The 17,346-nt window shown below is 45.2% G+C and overlaps 1 pseudogene; it reads right to left on the bottom strand.

The window, feature by feature from the left end:
• LOC136678586 (hemicentin-1-like) overlaps positions 1-14,950 on the bottom strand; it is a 35,478-nt pseudogene extending 20,528 nt beyond the window's left edge.
• Positions 14,951-17,346: the final 2,396 nt, after the last annotated feature.

Genomic DNA, 17,346 nt, shown 5'->3' with positions numbered 1-17,346 from the left:
ACATCCTTAACAATCCGTCCTACATCATCATTCACACAGGCACAAACGACCTCAGAGCAGAGCAGGAGAGGGTAGGAGAGATGGTCTGCAGTGTAGCAAAGAGAGCCGCAGAAACCCACCCTGACGCCAAGGTCATCGTTTCCACTCTGCTGCCTCGCAAAGACTTCCACCCTGACACCATCCACAGAGTGAATGTAGCCATCTCAAGAGGATGCGCCCTCATCCCAAATGTGCACCTGGCCCACCACTCTGGCCTCTCCACACACCACCTCTATGATCACGTCCACTTAAGCAAACATAGCGTCAAAGAGTTTGCCAAAACACTGAAAGACACCGCACTGGGTCGACACACAACGCACACAACGACAAAACACAGAGGAGAGCGTCCGATGACACAGAGCCCTCGGCCACACCATCGCAGCCCACTCCAACCAGCCCAGCGTACTCCAGCAGTCCGACCTACCCACCGGCCCTCACCACCCACAGCAGCGCTACGTCACCCCACTGCCAGCCCGGCACACGCAGCAGGTCGCCCAAACCAACCAGGAAACAGAGACATGACAACCTCACTCTCCCAGCAGCACAGCCCTCAGCAGAGGTACAGCTACGCTGACGCCCTCAGAGGAACACACCGCACTCAAATGGGTGAGATCAAGCAGTTACTGCAGTACATCTGCACCAGACTCATATAAAACTGCACAGACTCACACGAGCCCCAGGAGAAATGCACATCTATAAATGTACATTGTCTATAAGGGTCTTAAATCTTAAAATATAAATCTAAAATGGCTTCACTTTCAATTAGTTCATGGAACATTCAAGGATTGAAATCTTCAGCTTTTGGTTTAAAAAGCTTGAGCAGTGATTTTAAAGAATGTATTAAAAACCTTGACATCGTTATTTTACAGGAGACATGGTGCAAGGCAGATTTCTCTGTACCAAAGGGTACAGAGAAATCATAGTCCCACCACAAAAACTGAGCACAGTTCGCCAAGGAAGATACTCAGGAGGGTTAATCCTCTGGTACAAAGAAAACCTACATCAAAATATACACACATTAAAAACAGGAAAATATTCTATTTGGATTAAAATCAGAAACACAGTAGTCTCTTCACAGAAAGATATATTCCTCTGTGCTATATACATCCCACCCTCAGAGTCCCCGTACTACTCTGAAGACATGTTCTCTGAGTTGGAGAGAGAGGCGTGCCATTTCCAGGCCCAGGGAAATGTGCTCGTCTGTGGGGACCTGAACGCAAGGACAGGGACACTACCAGATTACACACACATACACACAGACAACTTTAATCAAAACAAAATACCTTTCATTAACAATTCTCTGTGCCCCCACAGAAACAACTACGATGGCGTTGTAAACAGAAACGGAAAGGAACTGCTGCAGCTCTGTCAGAGCCTGGGTCTGTACCTGGTCAACGGTAGGACACGAGGGGACTCTTTGGGACGATATACATTTTGCTCACCTCTTGGGAACAGTACAGTAGATTATATGATCACAGATTTAGACCCTTTCTCTCTCAGTGCGTTCACTGTTAAACTACTAACCCCTCTGTCTGACCACAGCCAAATCACTGTGTTCATTAAACGGACAGAGACTAACAGCACCACACACGCACGGCCCAGTGAGCTGTACACCATCCGGAGACCTTACAGATGGGCCCCAAACAGCACCCAAGAGTTCCAGAAAGCAATCGGGCACCAGGAAATTCAAACACTTTTAGACAACTTTCTGGACGCCACCTACACTCACAGTAACGAAGGCGTCGATCTGGCCGTTAGAAACTTTAATTGGATTTTTCACAAAGCAGCTGAAAAGGCAAAACTGAAACTGAAAAGCACATCAAAACCTAACTTCAAAAAAGAAAATGACTGGTTCGACCAAGAATGTCAAAATTTGCGTAAAAAACTTAGACATTTATCAAATCAGAAACACAGAGATCCAAACAACACCCACATACGCCTTCTTTACTGTGAGACACTAAAAACGTATAAACGTACACTCAGAACCAAAAAAGCTCAGTACGCCACAAAGCACCTGGCACTAATCGAGGAGTCCATCAGAACAAACCAGTTCTGGACAAATTGGAAGAACCTAAAAAAGAAAGACTATGAAGAATTGGCGATTCAAAACGGAGAGACATGGACCAACCACTTCCAAACACTCTTCAAAAAAGTAGAATTAGATCCAAATTCTGAACAAAACACAATAAACACAAAACTTGAACAATTAGAAATAGTGATAAAAGAAAACCAGAACCCACTGGACTTCACGATCACTGAGCAGGAGCTTAAAGAGAAAATTAAAAAACTAAAACCAAACAAAGCATCTGGACCTGACGGCATCTTAAACGAGATGCTAAAATGCACCAGTTCAAAATTCCAATTGGCCACTTTAAAGCTGTTTAACCTGGTTCTGAGTGTAGGTCACTTCCCTGAGATCTGGAACCGTGGACTGATAACACCCATCTTTAAATCTGGAGATAAATTCGACCCCAATAACTACCGAGGCATCTGTGTGAACAGTAACCTGGGGAAGTTACTGTGTAGTGTTTTAAACTCCAGATTATTACACTTCCTTATGAAGCACAGTGTCTTGAGTAAGAGTCAGATTGGATTTTTACCAAATCACCGCACGTCTGATCACATTTACACCCTACACGCCCTGATTGATAAATATATTGTCCAAAATAAATCCAAAATATTCGCATGTTTCATTGACTTTAAAAAGGCATTTGATTCCATTTGGCACCAAGGATTATTTTATAAACTTTTACAAAGTGGTGTAGGGGGTAAAGCCTATGATCTGATTAAATCAATGTATACATCAAACAAATGCGGTATAAAAATTGGCCACAAACAAACAAACTCCTTCTCTCAGGAGCGCGGAGTGAGACAGGGCTGCTGCTTAAGCCCAACACTATTTAACATTTATATAAACGAATTGGCCTTGATTCTGGAGCGTTCTGCAGCGCCCGGTCTCACTCTGCACGACTCAGAGATTAAACTCCTGCTCTACGCAGACGACCTGGTTCTGCTGTCCCCCACAGAGCAGGGTCTACAGCAGAACCTGGACCTGCTGGAGCAGTACTGTCAGAACTGGGCCCTGACAGTCAACCTGAAAAAGACAAACACAATGATATTTCAGAAGAGATCCAGATCTCAGGGAGCAACACACACATTTCTATTAGGTACAAACCAAATTAGTCACTGTTCAAACTACAATTATTTAGGCCTCAACATCAGTTCCTCAGGGAACTTCCACCAAGCAGTGAATGAACTGAGAGGAAAAGCACGCAGGGCTTTCTACGCCATAAAACAACACATTCCTGCAGAAATCCCAATCAGAATCTGGCTAAAGCTGTTTGAATCTGTAATTGAACCCATCGCTCTTTATGGCAGTGAAGTGTGGGGTCCGCTCATAAACCAAGACTTTAACAAATGGGACAAACATCCGATTGAGACCCTGCATGCAGAGTTCTGTAAAAGTATTCTAAAGGTGCACAGGAGCACCACGAACAACGCATGCAGGGCAGAATTAGGCCAATATCCATTAATTATAAAGATACAAACAAGGGTGATCAAATTCTGGACACACCTTAAACACAGCGACCCCCACTCGTACCGTTACAAAGCCCTGCAGCACCAAGAGTTGAGCAAAGAACACAGTCCCCTCTCTCAGCTGGTCCTGAGCTACAGTTCACCACCCTCCCTACCACACATTAACACACCCCCACTAACACACACTAACCCTCAATCAGCTCAGGACCAGAACTCAGCAGATCCAATCAGACCCGACCAAATTACTGCACGAATAAAACAACACTACAGACACTATTGGGAAACTCAAACTAAATCACAGAGTAAAATGCAGTGTTATCTGGCCCTAAAGCGGCGGTACACTGTGGCACAGTACCTCAGCACAGTGACTGACCGAGACCTGAGAACCACCCTGACCAGGTACAGACTCAGTCAGCACGGTCTGGCCATAGAGACGGGCAGACACAGACAGACCTGGCTGCCTCAGGAGCAGAGACTCTGCCAGCAGTGCGGCTTCAGTCGACCCGAGACAGAGCTGCACTTCCTCACAGAATGCCCAAAGTACACTGAGCTCCGCAAAGAGTTCTACATTAAATTTAGTGAAATACACCCGTCCTTCACAGCCCTGACCCCCACAGACAGACTCCCGTATCTGCTGGGAGAACAGAGAGAGAGCTGCACTCTCGCAGCCCGATATGTCCTCGCCTGCCATCGCAAAAGGGACAGTGAGTGACCCTGTCAAACACTCAAACACACACACACACACACACACACACACCATATATAACCTTTCCCCCAGTTCCGGTCGCTGTGGTGAATGTTGCCGGGTGTTTCCAAGTTCTAAAAAGTTACCCCCTGTATTTATTTAATTCAATATTTTATTGTTTAATTCAATGTTTATGTTCTTCTTAAATTTTAAATTGTAACCCAGGCTTTGACAATACAAATGTAACTAATTTGTCATGTCAATAAAGCACCTTGAATTGAATTGAATTGAATTGAGAGAGAGAGAGAGAGATACAGACTGAGTGAGAGAGAGAGAGAGATACAGACTGAGTGAGAGAGAGAGAGAGATACAGACTGAGTGAGAGAGAGTGAGTGATACAGACAGAGAGAGTGATACATTCTGAGTGAGAGAGAGAGAGAGAGAGAGCGAGAGATACAGACTGAGTGAGAGAGAGAGAGAGATACAGACTGAGTGAGAGAGAGAGAGAGAGAGAGAGTGATACAGACTGAGTGAGAGAGAGAGAGATACAGACTGAGTGAGAGAGAGAGAGAGAGAGAGAGAGAGAGTGATACAGACTGAGTGAGAGAGAGAGAGTGATACAGACTGAGTGAGAGAGAGATACAGATTCAGAGAGAAAAGTCTGTCTCTCCTTGTTCCCAAACTCACAGAGAATCTCCACAACAAACTGGACCCTGTTACGACCCGCGATGTTAGAAACTACGCAGCTGTACTGTCCACTGTCCTGCAGACGCACGTCTTCAATCTCGAGAAACCGTCCACCTCCGAACCCGACCTCCAAACTGGACAAGGACGAGAGCTGTGTTATTAACCCTGTCACATTCTCACTCTCACTAAAGAGTAACCGCATCGGTCCGGCACCTGAAGCGCAACGTCCTCTTTAAACCAGCCAACCTCGGCCAAGCCGTCACCGTCCATCTGACACTGCAGAGTCAGCCGGCCTCGGACCGGCACCGACACGGTTCTGATGTCACTGGATCCAGTGGGCGGGACTGAGGACAGACAGACACAGAGCTAAAGAACCACAGCGAAACCAGGACTCTCTCTCTCTCATCGGTCAGAGAGCAAACTGACCAACAGAACTTACGCACAACTCGCACCCAGTGACTCCTCACGTCTTCACCTGCCACACTGCTCGCCACACAGGTGTACAACCCAGCATCGGCTACCTGAGACACACACACACACTTTATATCTCACACACACACACTTTCTCTCTCACACACACACACACACACACAGACATGCACTTTATATTTCACACACACACCACACTCTTTATATCTCACTCTCACAGACACACACACCACACTCTTTATATCTCACTCTCACACACACACACACTCTTTATATCTCACTCTCACACACACTTTATATCTCACTCTCACACACACCACACTCTTTATATCTCACTCTCACACACACTTTATATCTCACTCTCACACACACCACACTCTTTATATCTCACACACACACACTTTCTCTCTCACACACACACACACACACACACAGACATGCACTTTATATTTCACACACACACCACACTCTTTATATCTCACTCTCACACACACACACACACCACACTCTTTATATCTCACTCTCACACACACTTTATATCTCACACACACACACACACCCCACACTCTTTATATCTCACTCTCACACACACTTTATATCTCACACACACACACCACACTCTTTATATCTCACTCACACACACAGACCTGAACTCTGTGGATTTTAAGGATTTGTCCATTTTGCTGCACCACAGCAGGACTGTCCTCTAGGGGGCGTCCCTCCTTTAACCAACTCAGGGTGGGAGGCGGGACCCCTTCAGCCGAACATTCCAGCTCCAGATCAGTGTCCACTGCAACCAACCGGGGCTCCGTCCCCAGCGTCGGACCCCGTATCCTCGGGGGCTCTGAAGGAGCATCATCAAAGAATCCCAGAATTAATCAAATAGTTCATTAATGAACCTAAACATCAAAGTAAGAGGGGGTTACAAGGGTCAGACAGAGGGGCTCAAAAACAATAACCTACTCCACCTCTGACCTGACGACCTCTTCACCTCCACCCACCTGACAGTCTCAACTTTACCCACCCCCACTCCTCCAACTAATCCCAGCCCGCTGTAGTGGACCCAACCACCCCCACCACCTACCGGACCCTGAGGGGTTCTGGTATCGGTACCTAACACAGTGAGGTTGAAGGTTTTGGTGCTGCTGCCGGCCGAGTTCCTGGCCACACAGCTGTAGAGTCCGGCGTCTAAGTGAGTCACGTTCGGCAGCTGGAGCTGCGTGTGCGGACCGCCCAGCGGCTGGGGGCGGGCAGAGGGAAGGGTCCTATCATCCCTCAGCCAAGTCAGTGTCGGAGGGGGGACACCATGAGCTTCACAGCTCTGAGTCACCAATGACCCCAGAACCACACTCACCTGCTCGGGGGGCTCGGTCCGGTCAACTGCGGGGGACTCTGGGGACACACGAAACAGAGACATCTCATAGTACACACAGAGCTGAGAATCAGTGCTCAAAATATTAATCCATCCATTCATTCACTCATCCTTCAATTCATCCTTTCATTTATTCATTCATTCATCCCAGTGAAGGAACCAGATGCCTAAGATGCCCCCACACCAATCACACCCTGGTACACACACACACACACACACACACACACACTGCAGGTTCTGATGTTGTTGCCATGGTTGGTGAGAGAAGCAACTGCTCAATAGTTACTGACAATATGGTGAAAAGTGGGAAATCCTCACTGTGGACGTTGAGTCTGAAGGTGCGCTCCACCTGTCCGGCCAGATTAGTCACTCTGCAGGTGTAACTCCCACTGTCAGATATCTGCACACATCACCCAACATCCAGATCAGCATTCATCCTAAAGTTTTCTCAGGTAGCTCACCTGTGTAGCTCGGAGGTGGATTTTGCTCATCTGTGTAAACTCTGAGATGGTGTTAGCTCACCTGTGTAAATTCTGATGTGGAGTAAGCTCACCTGTGTAAACTCTGAGGTGGATTTAGCTCACCTGTGTAAACTCTGAGGTGGAGTTAGCTCACCTGTGTAACTCTGATCTGTTGTTAGCTCAACTGTGTAACTCTGAGGTGGAGTTAGCTCACCTGTGTTACACTGAGGTGGATTTTGCTCACATGTGTAAACTCTGAGATAGTGTTAGCTTACCTGTGTAAATTCTGAGGTGGAGTTAGCTCACCTGTGTAAATACTGATGTGGGGTTAGCTTACATGTGTAAACTCTGAGGTGGATTTAGCTCACATATGTATATTCTGATCTGTTATTAGCTCACCTGTGTATCTCTGAGGTGGTGTTAGCTCACCTGTGTATCTCTGGGGTGGTGTTAGCTCACCTGTGTATCTCTGAGGTGGTGTTAGCTCACATGTGTAAACTCTGATCTGTTGTTAGCTCACCTGTGTAACTCTGATCTGTTGTTAGCTCACCCGTGTATCTCTGAGATTGTGTTAGCTCACCTGTGTAAAATTCTGAGGTGGAGTTAGCTCACCTGTGTAAACTCTGAGGTGGAGTTAGCTCACCTGTGTAAAATTCTGAGGTGGAGTTAGCTCACCTGTGTAAACTCTGAGGTGGATTTAGCTCACATATGTAAACTCTGAGGTGGATTTAGCTCACATATGTAAATTCTGATCTGTTATTAGCTCACCTGTGTATCTCTGAGGTGGTGTTAGCTCATCTGTGTAACTCTGATCTGTTATTAGCTCACCTGTGTATCTCTGAGGTGGTGTTAGCTCACCTGTGTATCTCTGAGGTGGTGTTAGCTCACATGTGTAAACTCTGATCTGTTGTTAGCTCACCCGTGTATCTCTGAGATTGTGTTAGCTCACATGTTTAACTCTGAGGTGGTGTTAGCCCAGCTGTGTAATTCTGATGTGGTGTTAGTTCACCTGTGTAACTCTGAGGTGGTGTTAGCTCACCTGTGTATCTCTGAGGTGGTGTTAGCTCACCTGTGTATCTCTGAGGTGGTGTTAGCTCACCTGTGTATCTCTGAGGTGGTGTTAGCTCACCTGTGTATCTCTGAGGTGGTGTTAGCTCACCTGTGTATCTCTGAGGTGGTGTTAGCTCACATGTGTAAACTCTGATCTGTTGTTAGCTCACCCGTGTATCTCTGAGATTGTGTTAGCTCAGCTGTGTATCTCTGAGGTGGTGTTAGCTCACCTGTGTATCTCTGAGGTGGTGTTAGCTCACCTGTGTATCTCTGAGGTGGTGTTAGCTCACATGTGTAAACTCTGATCTGTTGTTAGCTCACCCGTGTATCTCTGAGATTGTGTTAGCTCAGCTGTGTATCTCTGAGGTGGTGTTAGCTCACCTGTGTATCTCTGAGGTGGTGTTAGCTCACCTGTGTATCTCTGAGGTGGTGTTAGCTCACATGTGTAAACTCTGATCTGTTGTTAGCTCACCCGTGTATCTCTGAGATTGTGTTAGCTCAGCTGTGTATCTCTGAGGTGGTGTTAGCTCATCTGTGTATCTCTGAGGTGGTGTTAGCTCACCTGTGTATCTCTGAGGTGGTGTTAGCTCACCTGTGTATCTCTGAGGTGGTGTTAGCTCACCTGTGTATCTCTGAGGTGGTGTTAGCTCACCTGTGTATCTCTGAGGTGGTGTTAGCTCACATGTGTAAACTCTGATCTGTTGTTAGCTCACCTGTGTATCTCTGAGATTGTGTTAGCTCAGCTGTGTAAATCTGAGGTGGTGTTAGCTCACGTGTGTAACTCTGATCTGTTGTTAGCTCACCTGTGTATCTCTGAGATTGTGTTAGCTCACCTGTGTAACTCTGAGGTGGTGTTAGTTCACATGTGTAAACTCTGATCTGTTGTTAGCTCACCTGTGTAAACTCTGAGGTGGTGTTAGCTCACATGTGTAATTCTGAGGTGGTGTTAGCTCACATGTTTAACTCTGAGGTGGTGTTAGCCCAGCTGTGTAATTCTGATGTGGTGTTAGTTCACCTGTGTAACTCTGAGGTGGTGTTAGCTCACCTGTGTAACTCTGAGGTGGTGTTAGCACACCTGTCTAAATCTGGTAAAGAGACTTGCCTGTACTTGCTAAATCCTGAGCTGATGCTGAGGTCCGCTGTGAGTGTCCAGCTGCTGACCATTGTGGTACCACGTGACCTGAGGGTCCGGAACCCCCCGAGCCTCACAGCGCAGAGTAACCTCTGACCCCAGCTGAGGGGTCATGACCTCAGAGCCAAAGTTAGGGAGCAAGGTGGGCGGGGCTAAGACAGACAGCAGAAAGACTGAATCATGAACATGTCACACTCCAGGAAGAGGATGCAGCGAATCAGAAATAGGAACATTAAGAATGTAATATGATGGAAATGTGAGAACCATAAACATTCAGCAGGATGCTCCTCTGGACGTATCCGGCCATGTTGGTTGCTGTGCAGACATATTGACCTCCATCCTCTGGCTGAACCCTGGGAAAATTCAGCACCTCACCACCTTCAGGTTTAAAGGAAATGTACAGTGTTATATTTCTGCTGTACAAAAAAATCACAAAACCTGGTTCTGATCCCAGTCCTCTGTCCCTCACCTGGAAGTATGTGGACACCTGAACCAAACTGTAGCAGCTGTCCGTCTCGTGTCCAAATAATCTCAGCCTCCGGAAACGCTTCCACCTCACACAGCAGAGAGACCTCGTGTCCCTCCACCACAGCAACCTCCTCTTCAGCCTCGCCCATAATCCTTGGCCGGACTAGAGACGCAGGCAGAGACGCACTTCACTAAACAGGTCTAACTTCATTAAAATCTGAGCACAGCATCCCCTGGGAACTAAGGGACACAGTTCCTCTGTTCTTCATATTTAAAATGAGTATGATAGATCTGTTTGACCTTGCACCGAGAGACGGTAGAGTTTCTGCACAGTTTCAGCTTTATTCTCCGCAACACACAGATATCCAGCCACATCAGACAGCTGCACGCCTATGATCTACACGAAAACATTTACAGGAGTGAGATTTTCCCTTTCCACATTAAACATGCACCAAATCTAAAACCCAATCCCAGTTTTGCTCTCAGTCTGAAACACCACTGCTGCGCTCGCCGTTCCTAACCCTGCGAGCGTGGCTCTAACCTGCAGCACTTTTCCATTCTCCTGAATGTGGATGTTCTTCTGGTGGCTGTGGAAAGGAACGCCATCTCGAAACCAGGACACTGACGGAGACGGGGATCCTCTGACATCGCAGTGCAGCAGCACAGTGGAGTTGACCACAGCAGGAACGTCCTCCACAAACTCATCTGAACTTCCAGAAATCTCTGGAGGAACTAAAAAGGAATCAAAACAACTTCCAAAATGAACAAAAGAGACCTTATTGCACCATCAGTGGATCACCCTCGAACATCAGAAAACAAACATGTTCAACTCATACTGATAACTTCCACATGAAAGGTCATCTGATCTTCTCCAGCCTCGTTCACTGCCTGACAGGTATACATCCCTCCATCCTCCACCTGGACACTGGGGATCTGCAGCACCTGCCCACCTTAAAAACAAAGAGTACAGAGTTGGCATAAAGATGACACAACCCCCCACTTCAGTGGAATGAAATTTCTGTGACGTGTTTGGTCCAAACTCCACAAGCCCCACAGCAGCATTTTCCCCGACCCTCCGCCTGACCCAGGGCACACAGCAGTGAGGAGTGAGGCACAGAAGCTCTGGTTTTTAGCTGTTTTTGCTCAATTCTCTTTCTTCTCCTTGTGTCTGTTTTGCTGAGTTTAACCTCGTCTTTGCGCTCTCACATAAACGCATGTCCAGAGCTGTGATTGGACAGACTCAGACGAGGGGGCGGGTCGATTCAGAACGACTTGTTTTATACCATGTTTTCTGACTTAGGCAGAAGACAGAAAACTGACTTGGGTCTTGTTTCACTTAAAGCTAAGACTGGAGCAACGTTTTCTCTTTTCCTAGATTTGGATAAAAGTTCTGAATTAACTGCAGTATCTCCACTGACATTTTATGAAGAGCAATAAACAGAGCATCAGTTTAATAATAATAATAATAATAATAATAATAATAATAATCTGTAAATATTCTTCTGCTAAATGCTGTAAATATAAATATAATAATCATCATCATTATAATACATTATATTTATGTAGTGACATTGGCATTATTTCTTTGGTGGATGAAGGCTGTTAATAATATAATAGAATTAATAGAAGTCTTCATAAGAACTTCATGAAGCAGCTCACCTGCGAGAAGCAGGGCTCCATCAGTGGCATCCAGCTGTTGGCCACCTTTAAACCAACAAAGATGAGCAGGAGGAACTGCGTTACTTTCACATGACAGACTGACCGGATGCCCCAAAATCACCTCTGTTTTCTCCATCATATCTTCCCGTCTTTCTCTCCACATCTCCTCATCATCTCGCTGCCCCAGCATCCACTCTGATGCCCTGGAGCTTGTACAGTAAAAAACTGGAGGAACTGCAGGAAGAACAGAGTAGAAATGAAGAAGCAGCTGCTAAAGCCCAGGAGGGCCATGGAGAAAGGTGGAGAGCGATATTTACTCTGGACGCTGACGTTGAAGTCCCTCCTGTCCTCTCTAGCTGAGTTAGAAAATATACAAGTGTATCAACCTTCGTCCTCCAGAGAAACCTTCTCAATCTTCAGCAGGGGACCTTCAGCAAAGTCCAAGACCTGCAGAACACACCGGAAAAAACATGTAAATAAATAAAAAAGATAGACATGAGCTTGGAAAATAAACCAAGGTGTACCTGTCCATCTTTGAGCCACTGTGTGGTGGGCTCTGTGGGTCCTTTGGCGAAGCAGGATAACATTAGTGTTTGGTTAATTCTCACATTCTGGTGTCCTTTGAAACCTGGAGACGGCGAGTCTTGGATCTGAGGAGGAACTGGACAGAACCGGAGACCGTTTTATTGCATGTCTGCACAGCTCGGGTCTGAGAGTTTAAAGTGAAGCGTTGAGAGGGTCTTACCCAGAATATTCAGGGTGTAGTGAGCGAGTGCAGTTCCAGCAGGATTGGTGGCCCTGCAGGTGTAAGTTCCTGCATCTTCTCTGTGAGACACTTCCACTCGTAACGTCTGTCCCCCCGCTGAGATCCTGAGCCGAGGACTGGACACAATGACCCTGCCGTTCTTCAGCCAGGTCACGGTGGGCTCAGGTTTCCCCTCAGAGTCACAGCGAAGAACCGTGGAGGAACCCAGCACTGTGCTTACCTCAGAGCTCCCCGTGAGGACAGAGGGGGGAACTGTACAAGACCAGACACTGTTTAGAGACTCTTAACCACCGAGACCACAACGAAACACATGACTAAGTTCTGCATCTCAGCATGAACCCCCTACTTTCTGGATCTAGTTTCCTACCTAAGTGTAAACAATACAGCAAACAAAACTGTAACAATACTGTAAACAATTAAACAACACAAACATTCCTGCAAACAACACTGTAAACAAACCAGTAACATTCACACTGTGAACAAATCTGTAAACAATACTGTAAACAACACAGTAACAATCCTGTAAATAACTGTAAACAACACTGTAAACAAATCTGTAACAATCCTGAACTAAACAGTAACATTCCTGTAAACATCTGTACACAAAACTGTAAACAAAACTGCAACATTCTAGTAAATAACACTTTAAACATCTCTGTAAACAAAACTGTATCATTCCTGTAAACAATACTGTAAATATTACTGTAAACAACAATGGAAACAAAACTGTAACCAACTATGAAAAACACTGTAAACAACACTCTGAACATTAAACTGTAAATAACACTGTAAACACTGTGTGTGAGAGTGTGTGTGAGTGTGTGAACATGTAACAACACTGTAAACAAACCTGTAAACCTCACTGTAAACAAAACAAACATTCTGTAAGCAACACTTTAAACTATACTCTAAACAAAACTAACATTCCTGTAAACACCACAGTAAAAAAACTAACATTACTGCAAACACTGTAAACAAAACTATCATTCCTGTAAACACTACTGTAAACAAAACAAACATTCCTGCAAACACTATAAACAAAACTGCAACATTCCTGTAAACATCACTGTAAACAAAACTAACATTCCTGCAAACACCACTGTAAAAAATAACATTCCTGCAAACACTGTAAGCAAAATTAACATTCCTGTAAACACCACTGTAAACAAAACTAACATTCCTGCAAACACTGTAAACAAAACTATCATTCCTATAAAAACCACTGTAAACAAAACTAACATTCCTGTGAACACCACTGTATACAACCTGACATTCTTGTAAACAACACTATACATATAACAGTAAACAACACTGTAAAATTTGTAATCAACTAAACAACACTAACATTCTTGTACACAACACTGTAAATATAACTGTAAACAAAACTGTAAACAACTAAACAACACTAACTTTCCTGTAAACAACACTGTTAACCCATGTAAACAAATCTGTAAATAACACCATAATCAAAACTGTAACATTCCTGTAAACAACACTATAAACAAAACTAGCATTCCTGTAAACATTGCTGTAAACAACTATAAATAAAACTGTAAACAACACTGTGAACATTCCTGTAAACACATTAAACTGTACTGACTCGTCCTGCCCCCTTAGAAAGACCCCACCCACTAATACCAAACCCCACCTAGTATATTTACTACTCCCCCTCCTTAGAAAGACCCCACCCACTAATACCAAACCCTATCTAGCATACTGACTCCACTCCCTCATTATAAAGACCCCACCCACTAATACCAAACCCCACCTAGTATACTGACTCCTCCGCCTCCTTAGAAAGACCCCACCCACTAATACCAAACCCCACCTAGTATATTTACTCCTCCCCCTCCTTAGAAAGACCCCACCCACTAATACCAAACCCTATCTAGCATACTGACTCCACTCCCTCATTATAAAGACCCCACCCACTAATACCAAACCCCACCTAGTATACTGACTCCTCCGCCTCCTTAGAAAGACCCCACCCACTAATACCAAACCCCACCTAGTATATTTACTCCTCCCCCTCCTTAGAAAGACCCCGCCCACTAATACCAAACACCACTTAGAATACTGACTCCTCCCCCTCCTTAGAAAGACCCCACCCACACATACCTAAGCCCCCTGTAATCCTCTAATGCTTGTTTAAAGTTCACACCCCAGATGGTGAACTTGAATCCAATTTTTTTAAACCAGAAATAAAAACAGAATCCTCTGTTTAACTCTTTTAGAGGAAGAAAGGAAATACACTCAGCAGCTGGAGGAAACATTCCATTTCTCCAGCTGTTCACATCAGAAAGGTTCAAAAAAGAGAAAGAGAGAGTGAGAGTGAGAATGAGAGAGAGAGGAAGAGTATAAAAGGTAAAACACTCACTGATAGCTCTCTTCCGCTTTGATAATCACTCCATCTTTAGTGAGAGAGAGTTTAAAGGGCAGATCACTCTCCACTGAGCAGCGAATCAGAACCAAATCCAGAACCACAACACTGACCAGAACATCTGGAACACTCACCACTGGAGCCTCTGCAGAGAGAAAGATGGCACATCTGTCTACTGTCTTTTAATCAGACTTCTCTGTCTCCACCTCTCCTGTCTCACAGTGACACTCCCGGACCCCACCCCTCACTCCCGTACAGAGCGATGGGCCGGACCCCACCCCTCATTCCCGTACAGAGTGACGGGCTGGAACCCATTCCTCACTCCCATCCAGAGCGACAGGCCGGACCCCACCCTTCAATCTCGTATAGAGCGATGGGCCGGACCCCATCCCACAGGAGGGAGGACAAGGACATAGGAGGGGACATGAGGGAAGACGAGGACAGAGAAGGGGACAGGAGGGAGGACGAGGACAGAGGAGGAGACATGAGGGAAGACGAAGACAGAGAAGGGGACAGGAGGGAGGACGAGGACATAGGAGGGGACAGGAGGGAGAACAAGGACATAGGAGGGGACAGGAGGGAGGAGGGGACAGGAGGAAAGAGGAGTGGACAGGATGAAGAACGGGGAAGATGAGGATGGGGACATGTCTTGCCTGGGCTGATGCATGAGACTGGGGACAGTCTCCGGAAGTCGTATCCCCTTTCGTCTTTTCCAAGAATCTTATGGAAAAAGGCCTGAGATGGTGTCCAGAATTCTGTAACGGTCCACAGCCCAGCAGCTCCTCCGTCAGTGGGAAATGGCACCAAGAAAAAATGCAGGGAACATCCCTTTGTGTTCAGCAACTCCAGACCACTGACAACACCCGGAGGTGACAGACCAGGAGATTTCAGCAGAACATGCACTGGAACACCTATGGAACACAGGAACGCCATTAGCACAGGCATAAACACAAACACCGACATAAACACAAACATAAACAATGACAAAAACATGAACACAAACACTGACATAAACAATGACATAAATACAAACATAAACAATAACATTAACAATGACAACACAAACAAACACACATAAACACAGACATAAACACAAGCACAAATATAAATACAAAAACTGACATAAACCCAAACAAAAACACAAATACTGACATAAACACAAACTTAAACACCAACATAAACTCAAACACTGACATAAATACAAACATAAACCCCAACACTTCCATAAACAGTTACAATGACAACTCAAAAAACACAAACATAAACACAAACAAACATAAGTATGAACATAAACACCAACATCATAAACAGAAACACTGACATAAACACAAACATAAACACCAACATCATAAACTCAAACACAAACATAAACACTAACATTATAAAAAATACTGACATAAACACAAACATAAGCACTAACATCATAAACTCAAACACTGACATAAACTCAAACAAAAACACCAACATCATAAACTCAAATACTGACATAAACACAAACATAAACACCAACATCATAAACTCAAATACTGACATAAACACAAACACAAACATAAACACCAACATCATAAACTCAAACACTGACATAAACATAAACACAAACAAAAACATCTTAAACTCAAACACTGACATAAACACAAACATAAACACCAACATCATAAACTTAAACACTGACATAAACACAAACACCAACATCATAAACTCAAATACTGACCTAAACACAAACACAAACAAAAACACCAACACCATAAACTCAAACACTGACATAAACACAAACATAAACAACAACATCATAAACTCAAACACTGACAGGGAAGCAGACAGACAGACAAAGAGAGAGATAAAGAGAGAGAGAGAGAGAGAGAGAGAGAGAGAGAGAGAGAGAGAGAGAGAGAGAGAGACAGACTGAGAGAGAGACAAAGAGAGAGATATAGAAAGAGAGACAGACAGAGAGAGAGACAGTGAAAGAGAGTGACAGACAGACAGACAGACAGAGAGAGAAAGGGAAAGAGAGAGAGAGAGAGAGAGAGAGAGACAGACAGACAGAGAGAGAGAGACTCAAAGACTCAAAACCAGCCAAAAAACACATGACAAACCACACACCCTTTCAGAAACTAGACCCGCCCACCCTGGAACTGGACCCGCCCACCCTGAACCTGGACCTTCTGAAATGGAGATGGGAACCACAACATCAGAATTCAAGCCCACTCAAACCCAACCACAGTCTGACCACTTTGAATTAGGACCTTCCTCTTCCAAAAGCAGACCCACTCAATCTGGCCCAGAATTCCCCCTCCTCGAAACACAACCCAGCCACTCTGAGCCACAATGCACCCACTCAGAAGTACAACCCTCCCACTCCAAAACAGAGGCAGACGACAAACTGAATCCCATCCCCGCAGACACGGACGTAGTGATACTAATAAACTCTAATGGAAAATTCCTAAATGCAGAACAGCTCTTCCCAGGATATAAAACTGCCAAAGTTTGGTGCCCCAGAACAAAAGATGCTTTCCGGCTTCTCACCCATGCCATCACAAGTGAGCCCCGCCATATCATCATCCACACTGGCACGAATGATCTAAGGGCACAGCAGGAGAGAGTAGCAGAGAGCGTAAGGAGAGTAGCAGAGACTGCCACCCAGACCTTCCCCTCCACCAAAATCACAGTCTCCACCCTCCTGC

The sequence above is a fragment of the Hoplias malabaricus genome, chromosome Y (genome assembly GCF_029633855.1).
Source record: "Hoplias malabaricus isolate fHopMal1 chromosome Y, fHopMal1.hap1, whole genome shotgun sequence".
In the NCBI taxonomy this organism is placed as follows: Eukaryota; Metazoa; Chordata; class Actinopteri; order Characiformes; family Erythrinidae; genus Hoplias; species Hoplias malabaricus.
This window is presented reverse-complemented; position numbering and strand designations above follow the sequence as displayed.